This window comes from Acanthopagrus latus, chromosome 8, assembly GCF_904848185.1.
Source record: "Acanthopagrus latus isolate v.2019 chromosome 8, fAcaLat1.1, whole genome shotgun sequence".
Lineage (NCBI taxonomy): Eukaryota > Metazoa > Chordata > Actinopteri > Spariformes > Sparidae > Acanthopagrus > Acanthopagrus latus.
The window spans coordinates 15,346,580-15,359,522 of record NC_051046.1 but is presented as its reverse complement, the minus strand read 5'-3'; the positions used below and the strand labels follow the sequence as shown (position 1 = coordinate 15,359,522).

At 37.9% G+C, this 12,943-nt stretch overlaps 4 non-coding genes across 4 annotated transcripts; all 4 read right to left on the bottom strand.

The window, feature by feature from the left end:
• Window positions 1-9,564: 9,564 nt before the first annotated feature.
• Window positions 9,565-9,705, bottom strand: LOC119025197. The gene has a single exon (XR_005076737.1). It is a non-coding gene; the product is annotated as a U4 spliceosomal RNA (small nuclear RNA).
• A 746-nt stretch (window positions 9,706-10,451) lies between these two features.
• LOC119025195 lies at window positions 10,452-10,592 on the bottom strand. The gene has a single exon (XR_005076736.1). It is a non-coding gene; the product is annotated as a U4 spliceosomal RNA (small nuclear RNA).
• Window positions 10,593-11,658: 1,066 nt separating this feature from the next.
• Window positions 11,659-11,799, bottom strand: LOC119025191. Its single transcript, XR_005076732.1, has one exon. It is a non-coding gene; the product is annotated as a U4 spliceosomal RNA (small nuclear RNA).
• A 996-nt stretch (window positions 11,800-12,795) lies between these two features.
• On the bottom strand, window positions 12,796-12,936 carry LOC119025179. The gene has a single exon (XR_005076720.1). It is a non-coding gene; the product is annotated as a U4 spliceosomal RNA (small nuclear RNA).
• Window positions 12,937-12,943: the final 7 nt, after the last annotated feature.

The following is a 12,943-nucleotide window of genomic DNA, read 5'->3' as shown; positions in this document are numbered from 1 at the left end:
TGGTAGCTCAACACTTGGATTCCTCGCACTTTAATGCACCATACACACATTTTCAAATATCAAAATGTTGTAGTATGTTATATGATGTTCAAGCCTATTTCTTGTGAAAGAAACAAGAACATCAACAGTCTGTTAACCACTTACCCCGCAGTGTAAAGCTGTCTCTGCAGGTGCGGCAGTGGCAGAAATAGCAATGTTCTTTTTGGCAAGGACATGAAGTCTCTTGAAAAGACTTTGCCACTAATGAAGTGCATTTTGGTTGGGAAATATGACTAATTTAAGTAAACATTCTGTAATATTTACCTCTTCCTCTGTAGCAGAGTATCTAAAAAGAGTGTTAACTCACAACAGTGCTTTACACTTGGGGGCTCTCATTCAATTCTGATGTTTTTCAGGAACTCATAGAAGCTTCCTACACATCTGTACCATGAACACCAGTCAAACCCTTAAACAAACCATCTTTTAGATCAAGCCCGCCCTCATCAGAAAACAGCCCATATAGACTGACTGTGAAGACAACATAGATTACTATGATTATATGAAACATGTCTCAGTTCAAAAGTTTCTCACTTTGATACTTTCAGATTTTAGCCAGGCAGGGACCTCACACTCCAAGTTGTTCAACACCCCAATGTTCCCTCAAAAACTGTATGGTGTTAGATTAGCACACGCAACACCAGAGCCCATTTTTAGCCAGCTTTAACAACTGGCGAGACAAGAACAGATGAGACACAGCACGAAGGGCATGACACAGTGAAGTCAGAAGCAGAGTCTTAATAAACTTCCACCTGATGTCCCAACCTCAAAATCCTGTACCTTGTTAAAAGTTCCCGGCTCAGCTCAGAGAAAAGTAGCCTATACGTCTCACTTTGCAATCACTCAATTACTGCAGAGCCTCTCAGCAGTACTCTGGCAGAATACCATCTAGGACCCAGCACTTACAGACAGCTAACAGACTGTAGGCCCACATGAGTTTAATAAGTATATAATTTAACCTTGCTTTGACGGAAACAACTCTCTGGCTGAAGTAAGTACCTAACATAAATCTTTCTAAAGTAGCATTTTATGAAGCATTTACAATGGTACATCTCCTGAGCAGATTTTTACTTGTTAGTCTGTCAAATCGAATTCAATACTCCATTTATGCTGCATTCATTTTAGAGCACATTTTTCTTGCATGTAGTAATCCACACAATTTGGAAATTAAATGTTATATTATCATCCAAGTATAGACAAAAAGCTCTGTATTAATTGTCCATGTGAAAGCCTCTTGTCTTTGATCGGCACAAAGTAGCCCAGCACAATTATCCCATACAATAAAATATTCAAATTGGCATGATATAATCTTATTCTTTGTCTTTATCAATTAATGTCCCCATTTAGACAGAGAAATGTTGCTCATTTCCTCTGACTAATTGCATTGACCAGGCTTGGACCTGCTATGTCATTATAATAGGATTTTCAAAGAGCCATTTTCTAAGGGATTATAGGGCTAGTCCTCCTTTCAGTACGAGCTCTCACTTAAGTCAGTTACGCTTAAGAAGGTCACATTACCTTGGAGGGACTGGGTCCCAGGGAATAAATGTTTTTTTACTGTCTTTACATTTGGGGATTTTAATTGATTCCCTAGTGGAGGTGGTTGTACAAAATGGCTCTGAAAATATTCTTTAGTGCTTGGTCTGCAATTTCTACAAAGCTGCGATATTACATGAAGAAATCCAACATATATGTCAGACTTGATTCACAAGATGTAGCTTGATGAAGTCTCAGAAGGCTTTAAGGAGGATTACAAGGAACTGCACCAAAGGCAGGGGTGGGGGTGGGGGAGAGGTCAACATTTGGTCACATTGTAATTTCCAATCAAATAAAAGTTCTTTGTGAAGTTTGTTTATGAGTAAAGTGGTTATATAGGAACACTTGTTACTACACACCACACATCCAAGATTGACCCGAGAGCAGGCAATAATTTTGTCAAAGAAATCCAATTAAAAGCACCTGGATCCTGAGGAAACAGGGGAGACTGATACCTTTTAAAAAGCTATTTCTTAAAGCCGCAGGCTACTGGAGGCTACCGGGGCTCTGGTTCTAATAGTCTGAGGGAGACGTGGTTCCCTTCTGACAAATGATAAACTGACACGTGCAAAAACCAACACACAAGCACACCATTACACAAGCTAAGAATGTGTTAGGCACCGATCCTCATCTGAGTTCTTTGCGGATACAGACTCCATTCCAGCAGTTGATTAAATGTTCTTAATTCGGCATATCTTACTTTTCACAAGCTTTGTGCTGAATTCGACATACTACATACTTATTCAAAACTATGAAGTTCATAAGCTTTGCATTTTGATATAGAATCAGATTCACCAGGACGATGTGACTGAAACATTTGATATGAAGCGATCAGCACAATTGTACAGTACTGTTACAAAGTGATGCTTCTTTTACCTCATAAAAAGCCTTTGTACAGTCAGTGTCTTGCAGAGAGCAAGCAAACCTTACAACACAAAATGTTTATTTTGGACTGCCATGAAGTAATACATGATAATAACGTGCCACCACTGATGTTTGTTATCTTTAAAAAAGTGCAGAGGGCGATTCTGGAAAAACATAGATGATTGTTACATTTACTCATTAAATACTAATGTCAGCAACAGTCAAAAGCAAGTGAGCAGTTGCATGCTGAATGTTTTGTACACTGCTCATTGCTGATATGAGAGAAGAGATGACAGATTCATTACTGTTAGAATTTAGAGAATATGTGTATTTCGCCAACGCAGGTGAAAGAACAGAGTCAATCACCGGTGCGACAAAATCATTTTTTACATTTGCATGATTGATTTCACCCACATAAAAATTAGAATGCAGGCAGTGTAAAGCTAGGCTGCCATTTGGTACAGCAACACTAGCGTGAGGTGGACAAAACGCAGCAGAGTTCAGTGAAGAAAGGATCTGCTTTTGGTCAGCTTTATTTAATTTACTAATATGCACATATTAGAGTAGTTGATCCTTAGCATTGTCTTGGAACATCCCTATGTCAAATTTGTCAACCTGCAAAAACTATTCACCGATATTCTGACTCTTACACCTTCAACACACAGCTGAGGCCTTGTCAGACATAACTAGAAGAGTTCCGATACGGACATCCCAGTTGCATCGCAATTATACCGTTTGAATATCAATTGTTTACTACTGAGCTAATAAGACAGATTAGCCAAGTTTGGCACATAATAAAAGAAAAACACAGCAGGATTGTAAGGAGCCCCAGATATGACATGATCAAAAAACAAAAAATTGTGGCGACAATATAGCTATAACATGTGCATGAAATACTAATTCATGGCCACAAAATACTAATTCGTGGCCACAAAATTAGTATAACATGTGTACGAAATATTAATTCATGGTCATGAAGTAGGTATAATGTGTGCACGAAATACTACAGCTGGGTAAGCAAATAAAGAGCACCTTCTCTAGAAAATGTGATGTCCTTAAGGTGAGTGTCTTTTCTTATTCTTTTCTCATCAATATCTTGTTATCCCGCATTTAGGCAGTGATCATCTGATCATCTCCTTTGAAAGTAGCATCATGTGTGTCAGACTCTCAGCTGAGGGAATACATAGGATATTTGAGCCGCAGCGTTTCATGATTCCACCAAACACATCCTTGCATTTACATTAGTGCTCACTTTGTATCACGTTGCCAAGGGAACCTATAGCCTATCAGTGATCGGAATCTAGTTTGTATTGATTTGCAGGCTGTTGTTGCTCAGACTGAACTACTGAAGGTGTCTGTAGTGTTCTCTGGACATCTGTCCTTCAATAACACCACAAAAGATTAAAAGTTCACAGTTCAGTTCATTAAAAGTTCAGACATTGCAGTTTCTAGAGAAGGTGCGCTCAATTTGCTTACCCAGCTGTCCAGGAATGATATCAATATTATTAATTAGTATTTCGAGCACACATTATACCTACTTTGTGGCCACGAATTAGTATTTTGTGCGCACATTATACTTATTTCATGGCCACAATCTAATTTATTTTTTGACCACGTCATGTCTAGGGCTCCGTAGGATTGGACCATGAACAGTGTCAAAATGTAAAATCACTATCACAATAAAACACTGAATGTAATTGTAGCTTATTGGAGTCTATTTGTTTAATCACAATACCTTACTCACCATTACAACAGAAAAAATCTTAATTACAGACATTAACAAGAAAACTATTTATGAAACTTGTACTGGCTGTCTTTCTTACTGTGCCTCAAATCTCAGGTGGTTAATGCCAACTTTTGGTCAAGGATGCATGTGAAAAATGCCTTTGTCTTGGCTATTAATTGCAGTCTTAAAACCCATTTGTATCAGACTTGTATAACCTCTGGGCCTCTAGTAATGTGTAATACCTACATAATCTTAATCCTGTGAGAATCTGCCAAAAATTCCACCTAAAATTACCACCCATATTCTGCGAAAACACAGTATTATCCTGTGATAACATAATAGTCCTATGCAAATCTGCTTGTTTCAGATTCGGTATTGTATTTTATCAAACTTCTGTTTTCTGTTGCCAGACAACAGAACAATTGTGAAATATGATTACAGCATGTTGAACAGCAGTCAACAGCTGTGCTGTGAGATCCTCTATATTGACATTTAAAATGAGTGATGACAGAAGGTTGTGAGCAACGAAAGGTTAGTACAGCAACAAAGCATCTGTTACGTGATCTAAATGAGCCGTGTATTCATGTGTAAATATGCTTCTAACACATGCAGTCAGTGAGCAAAACAACTGTTAACTATACTATTAATGTGGCTGTTGAAGAACAGACACTCCGCTTCTGAAACATTGATATATTGATGTCTTGAAATCATATGCTGAGATATACTTGTGTATATATGTGTATATATGTGGGTATATTGTGTATAGTGTTTTAAATTGAGTATTGTCCTCTGATTGTATTTTGTATTTCTGATTATACTGTTCCACTGCTACGATGACCTAATTTCCCCTAAAGCAAGATCGCTGGCTAATTTAATTACTGAAATTTTACTTACATTTAAGTACAATACACACGTTATTTTATCCTGTATCAATGCGCCACACAAAATACTAATGTAGAGGGATCACCCCTGGTAATGTCAATACCATACGAATAGGGCTTTAAGTGTACAGTGTTATGAACACTGTACCCTTGTGGTGCAATATTGATCATTATGATGGTGAAATTAGACAGTGTTGAACAATTCTCAAGAAAGCTAGCAGCTAAAGTGATTAAGACAAGGGACAACCAGAAAGACAACAAACTTCTGTACCAGATCTGGCTGTAGTGTTGTTGGCAGTGTAATCACACACTCCATCCAAAAAGATACAAGAAAAGTGTTATTGCATTTTAAGGCCATTCATCATCAGTTATGCTGGTACTGCTGGTAAGTAAGGCTGACTGATAAATATTTGATCATTACTAGCTGTCTTCACCAAATTCCACTTCTGAGAAACATTTTTATTTTTCTTCCAATTCTGTGACCGTCTTATATGGCTAATTCTCACACTTTCTCAAGTTGTCATGGCGGATTTTTAGGTTAAGCTTTCAACTTGCAATGATCACACCTCAGGTTATCCCATAGACTGTAATACAGCCTAACACTGAGCATGACTTTAAAAATATAAATACTGCTCAGCTGTTCCATCTACACGGAACTGCTAAACATTACACATAAAACTGTAAAAGATTATGATTGTTACAGTTTATGGCTCTTTTATTCCTAAACATCAAGGACTCTCTTTTGACAGCCCCTATGACTGAAGAGAAGGGTAAAACAAGCATAAGAAAAGTGAAAATTAAGAGAAGTGGAGACCTATCACCTCTGCCTGAAGGGTTTTCAGAATAATTGAAGCTGAAATACAATCACAATGCAGTGGGGTGTCAGGGTGTCACCTGAGGCAGCTAATTGGGGGCAACCCCTTGTACACCACGTAGTGATTAACCAGGAGATGGCATTAGAGGATTGGAGCAAGTTTAATTGGGTGTGTTGAATAACTTGATAACTTTTGAGGTTCCTTTTCATTCATGTGATCTCTTCATTTCTGGTTATCTACCAAGAATAATGGGCTAATTCTTCTGATCAGCTCTGAGGAAAGAGGTAAAGTACTCACATAAAGGTGATGCAACAAAGATGTCCATAATGGGCCGCAAATCAAAGCATCTCTTTCAGATTTGCACCTGCTTTTTAATAGAATACGCTGTGATGTCTGCGTCTTTGAAGAGAAGCCTGGTTTTCCATTTGGAACATCGAGTTGTAACTGGATTTGTGACAAACAGAATCAAAACAAAAGACCTGCTGTGAAGCACATTGCAAATTAGCTTGCAGAACTAAAGATCTGAGGAAAATGATTAAAACTAGTTGTTGTTTACTCTGATCTTGAAAAATGTCTTCATTTGTTACAGAGAATAGGCGAATTACGTTTTTTCATATCATACTAGTTGGGGGGGAAGCATGGAAGCAGGGCAGCTAATTGCATGGTGATGTACAAAAGTAGTGTTCGTATTATAGAGAGCTTTGTCAGCTCTACCAGTTACATCTTATCTTCAACCACAGTGTCTTTCCCTGGTGTATAGTTTGCCTTAATACATTCTACAGCTTGTACAAAGTATGAGGGGAAATTACTTTCTATGACGTGAGAGTGTCTTCCTCCATAACTGTCAAACCTGGAGAGTAAAATCAATTCACAGGAAAGGGAATATTCTCACACATTTCCTGAAAGAACTAAAAGACAGAGAGAAAGAGAAAGGGACAGGGAGAAAAAGAGAGAGAGAGCGAGAGAAAGAGAAAGGGAGAGAGAGAGAGAGAGAGAGAGAGAGAGAGAGAGAGAGAGAGAGACAGAGGATACACTGGTTTCCATAGCAATTGTCGGCACTGTCACATGGTTACCTAGGAACTAGTTCTGTGATGCTGTGCAATTTATTTGTTTATGTTTGGCACACGTCCAGCTGTCGCTAACATAGAACAAAGCCATATCTTGCCTTGCCATTTATGAAAGATAAAGAACTATCTAGGAGCCATGGAAAACTCCTGCTTATCTCACATAATATCTGTATGTACCATAACTACAGCTTAAAATGTAGAAAACACTGGGTCATATGCAGGTCAAGAGGACTACACACTGGCAGCATCAACCCTGAAACCCCATTTGGTGCGGTCTGATCAATGCTCAGTGGATGTTAATGCAAGTGCATCATCGGTCACACAGAATGAAGATTAAATGCAAAAGCCGTCTCAAATAATTTATGTAAATATGAATCACTCTTCAAAGCTGTAGTGTCACCTTTGATAAAGTCTACCAAATGCTCTGTTTGTCTGAGAGCATGATCCATTTGCCGCAATATGATTTCCAGGGATGGAGAAAGATACGTTACAAGCAGCTGTAATAATCACATTAGTGAACTTAACGAAAAGAAATGACTGATCAGAACCAATGCAAAATAACAAAATTCGATTAAACTATTGGGTTGTTAATGAACACATGCAAGCAGACAATTTAAAAGAACTTACATGAAGTCCATTGCTGTTAGCTATGATGGCACAATGCCTCACATTACACTGACTTGACTAAAGACTGAAGCAGTGAGGCCAATACAATCCAATGTGATTGAAGTGCCTTACTTAGTTGGAATACTTAAATAAGTTGTATTGCGACACAATTTCAGAAAATACTCCATAAACTGGCCATAAACCAATTATCTTTCTGGCTGATAATTGCATCCAATATACAGCATTTTTCTGATAACTAGTAGTGATGTTTGTTGTTGTCAGATTGCAAACAAAAAAAAACGTGTGTTCAACATTGCAGTATTTTGGCTCTGATGGCTCTCAAATAATAGCATAGTATTAATCATCTGTTTCTGCAAACTAAGTGGAAACATAAGTCACATAAGTATAGTTGAGTAAAAAGTACATTATTTCTCTCCAAATTGTAGTAAAGTTAAAGTATGTAGTAACTGAAAATAGAAATACTCTAGTAAAGTATAATGTCAAAATTGTAATTAAGAACACTATAAGAGTAAATTGTACTAGAGCCCGAAATATACTTGATTTTCAGGGGCCGATGCCATTAGTGATACCAGTCATTGAAATGTGTAATTTAACATAATATCAAACGTTTGTGTCAAAGACATGTAGCAACGGCAGGTGATTTCACAGTTTAACAATAAGCCTTGTTGTCTAAAATGACACCAGTTCAATAAAATAATACTTGCTGGGAACTTATTGACTATAAATTAACCTAAGCATTAAAATCTATTTTAAAAAAGTCTTCATATTAGCGTATGACCAAATACCGGCATATCTGTGATAGACCACCATTGGCACCACTATATACCGGTCAGGCTTTATATTGTACTTAACTGCATTACATTAGTGGTTATTCTAATTTTTTTGACTAAGATTTTCCCTTTTAATTCAAATGTTTACAGTTCCAAATTTAAGAGATCAATAAAGTTATTGGCCCTGAAAACCGTATCAGTCAATGCCATCACAACTAACAACTGATAGCAATTATAAAGTGTCCTCAACCCTAATAAGTACTCCTAGAGTTAGGTAAATTGTCTCTAAAGCTAAACATTACTGACTTATCCTAAATAAATATATTATTTCATTTACAATATTGAAGGTTAGGTTCCAAACAATGCCACATGACAGTTACAATTATGGAGAGAGTGAGAAAATGAAGTGTGCTTATATAAAAGTGAGGGTGTAAGAGAATGTTTACAGGGTGACAAGAGGTTTTGAGCTCATCTGCCTAATGAGCAGACTGACTTGATTACTCCTCCACCCCCGTGACTGTCTAAAAACCCACCCCTCTTCTAATCAGAGATCACTGCAATTACACTTCTCTACGGGGTGGTAAAACATGTCTGCACAAATGTTACTTTCACTTTACAAAGAGAATCTCAATCACAATCTTTGATTATGCAGCAATCATCATCATCTGGTTGCAAAATCAGCACAATGTCTAACTGAACACAAATTGTTTTTCATTTTTAAAATATGGAATTTTTTATTGTTTAGATTTTATCAGAGATGTGTGTTCCTCTATTTCACAATTCGTTTTTGCTTCATCATTGCATATGCTGTTTAAGAGTGCCCTCTGCAGTTCTGTCAGGTGTATTACACAATAACTAGAATACAGACAGTATCATCAGATCCAAATCAATTTTTATTTTTATAGCCCAAAATCTCAAACTTGCCACAACCTACAACTATAAATGAGTGACAGTAAGTGCAAACTTGAAGAGAAGTTAAGTACCACTCAACAACTGTACTCAACTCAAAATTATTTAGGGATGCTGGGATATGCCATAAAGGTTAAATGAAAAGTATTACATTATTTCTGGAGACCAAAAATATTCACAAAACATAAAATAAAAATTCAGATGTCAAAGAATAAAAACGAAACACTCCTAACACACAATAATATCACAGTAAAATGGAACCTGCTTTTGTGGTACAGAAAAGAGCATATAACTTCAGCTTAAACTTAATATTGCATTTGACATGTGTGTGAGTCTCCTTGGAGACCGTCAAAAATTGCCTTCGCCGACTATATTTCAAGTCGTCTCGGCGGGGTATTGGGTAAAGTTTTCAACTAGCAATAATCGCGCCTCGGATAAACCTCATAGGCTACGATACTGCCACTGCGCAAAGCTACCGATGCTATCGAGACGGCAGGGTAGTGATTCCAGGCCACATACGTATCTGTCATGGTTTCAAAAGTGGGCGTGGTTACAAGTATACGGTTTTCGTTATAATTATGTAGAAATATAAACAATGTTGAGCCGGAGAGAGGGCATGGATAATGTATTCATGCTTCTCCAATGTGTCTTTACAGCACATATGAAGAAGACAAAATAAGACTATATTTTGCATGAAACTCTCCTGAGGTGTAATGGTGTAACCACACAGTCGTCATTACAACTTCGACAACATCTGTGTATTGCAAATTTGTGGTCGGATCGTGCATTTACTTGCTATCAGTTCGAAAAAGTCACGAAAAAGCATTCCAACATACAAACTCACCCATGACGTTAAAGAAATACACATGAATTGTAACAAGTTATAAACGGAACTGACGTACCCCACGGTACGTCGTTGTTTTAGGCCCCCCGGACACAGTCAACCAGCAAACATGACTGCATTCCGACCATGCCACTTGTGTTTTTAATCAAATATTATCGCATAGCAGAGTGAAGATAACCGAAACTACAAATACAATCGCCTTTTATACAACTAAACTGAAATACAGTCAAACGTAAGCGAGGTACTGCAAGCTTCCCGATAACTACGACAACGGAGAGCAGCGGATTAATGCATGACTGACTGCTGTAAAAGGCAAAGTTATATTTATGTTTTAGCCGTTTAATTTAATCGCTCTTGCTTTAAACACTAGTATGAGTCTCCTTAGAGACCGTCAAAAATTGCCTTCGCCGACTATATTTCAAGTCGTCTAGGCGGGGTATTGGGTAAAGTTTTCAACTAGCAATAATCGCGCCTCGGATAAACCTCATAGGCTACGATACTGCCACTGCGCAAAGCTAACGAGGTATTGGGGATGACAGGCTAGTGTCTCCGGGCCACACGCGTCTTTGTCATGGTTACAACAGTGGGTGTGGTTACGAGTATATTACTTTATAACATATCGTTATAATTGTGTAGAAATATAAACCATATTGTCCATAGAGAGAGGTCATGGAGATCGTATTCACGACTCTCCAGTGTGGGTAAACAACACATATTTAGAAGTCAGTATAAGACTAAATTATGCATGCAACAGTCCTGAAGTGTAATAGTGTAACCACACAGTCATTATTAGATCTATTATGACATCGTGTATTTACTTGCTGTCAGTTCGAAAAAGTCACGTACAAGGAATCCAACATAAAAACTCACGCATAAGAAATAGAAATAGAAATACACAAGAATTGCTTATAAAGCTTACGTACCCCGCGGTACGTCTTTATTTAAGCCCCTAGAACACAGTCAACTGGCAAACACGATTACATTCCGACCATGCCACTTTTGCTTCTAAGCAAATATTCATCGCACTGTTTACAGAGAGGAAAACGTGTAGAAGGACAGTTACTAAATGCATGCTTTACAATAGAAAGCAGTGATTTGCCATACAACAGTTTTATTGTGGTGTATTCTCTTTCAACATAATTTGAGTCTTCTTGGAGACCGTCAAAAATTGCCGTTGCCGACTATATTTTACGCCGTACGGACAAGCAATCCAACGTTCAAACTCACTCATAACGTTAAAGAAATACACAATCATTTTAACAAGTTATAAACGGAACTGACGTACCTCGCGGTACATCTTCGTTTTATGCCCCCCGAACACAGTCATCCGGCAAACACGACTGAGTTCCGACCATGCCACTTTTATTTCTAAGAAAGTATTACTCGCATTTTTAACAGAGAAGAAAACGCGTAGAGATAACCAAACAAACAGAAACTACAAAAACAATGGCCTTTTACACAGCCATGCCTAATTACAAAAAACAGCATGTGAAGTGTTGCAAAGTAGCAGGTAACTAACAGGAAACAATAGTCCGCTAGATAACATCGTAAAATATGTGCATTGATGTTCAACATAATGTAAGTCTCCTTAGAGACCGTCAAAAATTGCCTTCGCCGACTATATTTCAAGTCGTCTAGGCGGGGTATTGGGTAAAGTTTTCAACTAGCAATAATCGCGCCTCGGATAAACCTCATAGGCTACGATACTGCCACTGCGCAAAGCTGACAAGGTGATCAAGACGACAGGCCTGTGAATTCGGTCCACAAGCTTCTTCGTAATGGTTTCAACAGTGGATGTGGTGACGAGTCGACTTAATAATATATCGTTACAATTATGTAGAAATATAAACGTTATCCCCAGAGAGAGGGAATGGAGTATGCAGTCATGCATCTCCGGTGTTTTTTAAAAGCACACATGTAAACAAGACGGAATAAGGCTATGCATAAAACAGTCCTGAAGTGTAATCCTGTAACCACACTGTCAACAGATATTCTACAACATCTTTGGTTGCAACTTTGTGGTCGGATCGTGCGTTTACTTGCTATTGTTGGATGAAAGTCAGGAACAAGCAATCCAACATACAAACTCACCCATAACGTTAAAGAAATATACAAGAATTGTGACAAGTCATAAACGGAAATGACGTACCCCGCGGTGCGTCTTTGTTTTAAGTTTTAATACGCAGAATAACTGTTAGGAAACCAGTCCAAACACGGTTATTAACTTTAATGATGATTGGTAAACCAAAGTTTACCTACAAAGGTTTTTACTGTTAACTTCGTGTAATTATTTATGTGGGTTAACATGCCTGATGACTGAAACTGAGTAGGTGGGGCCATAAACTGATTGTGGTTTGGAATGGACGGGTCTAATTATACTTTCCAAAGGTAGTTATCAGAGTAGCTCCACCGAGTAGTACATTTTTATTTTGGCACATCAAACCATGCTTGTGTCAAATGTCTTATTTTTGTTTAATGAAACCGACAAGAATACAGCACAACCCGAGAGTTATTATACAAATCACATCTTATTATACTCTTTCAACGAATGCACGTTGTGTTTACGTGAAAACACACAAAACTAGATCATACATACTACGCACTTTTGATTAAACCTGGCAACCGTTTTCTATAGAACAAAAATGTTACTTGAATACTACAACGCCAAAAACATCTCAGTTTCCATCAACAAACCAGTCTTACTTTTCACACAATATCAGTCTCCTTAGAGACCGTCAAAAATTGCCATTGCCGACTATATTTCAAGTCGTCAAGGCGGGGTATTGGGTAAAGTTTTCAACTAGCAATAATCGCGCCTCGGATAAACCTCATAGGCTACGATACTGCCACTGCGCAAAGCTAAAGATT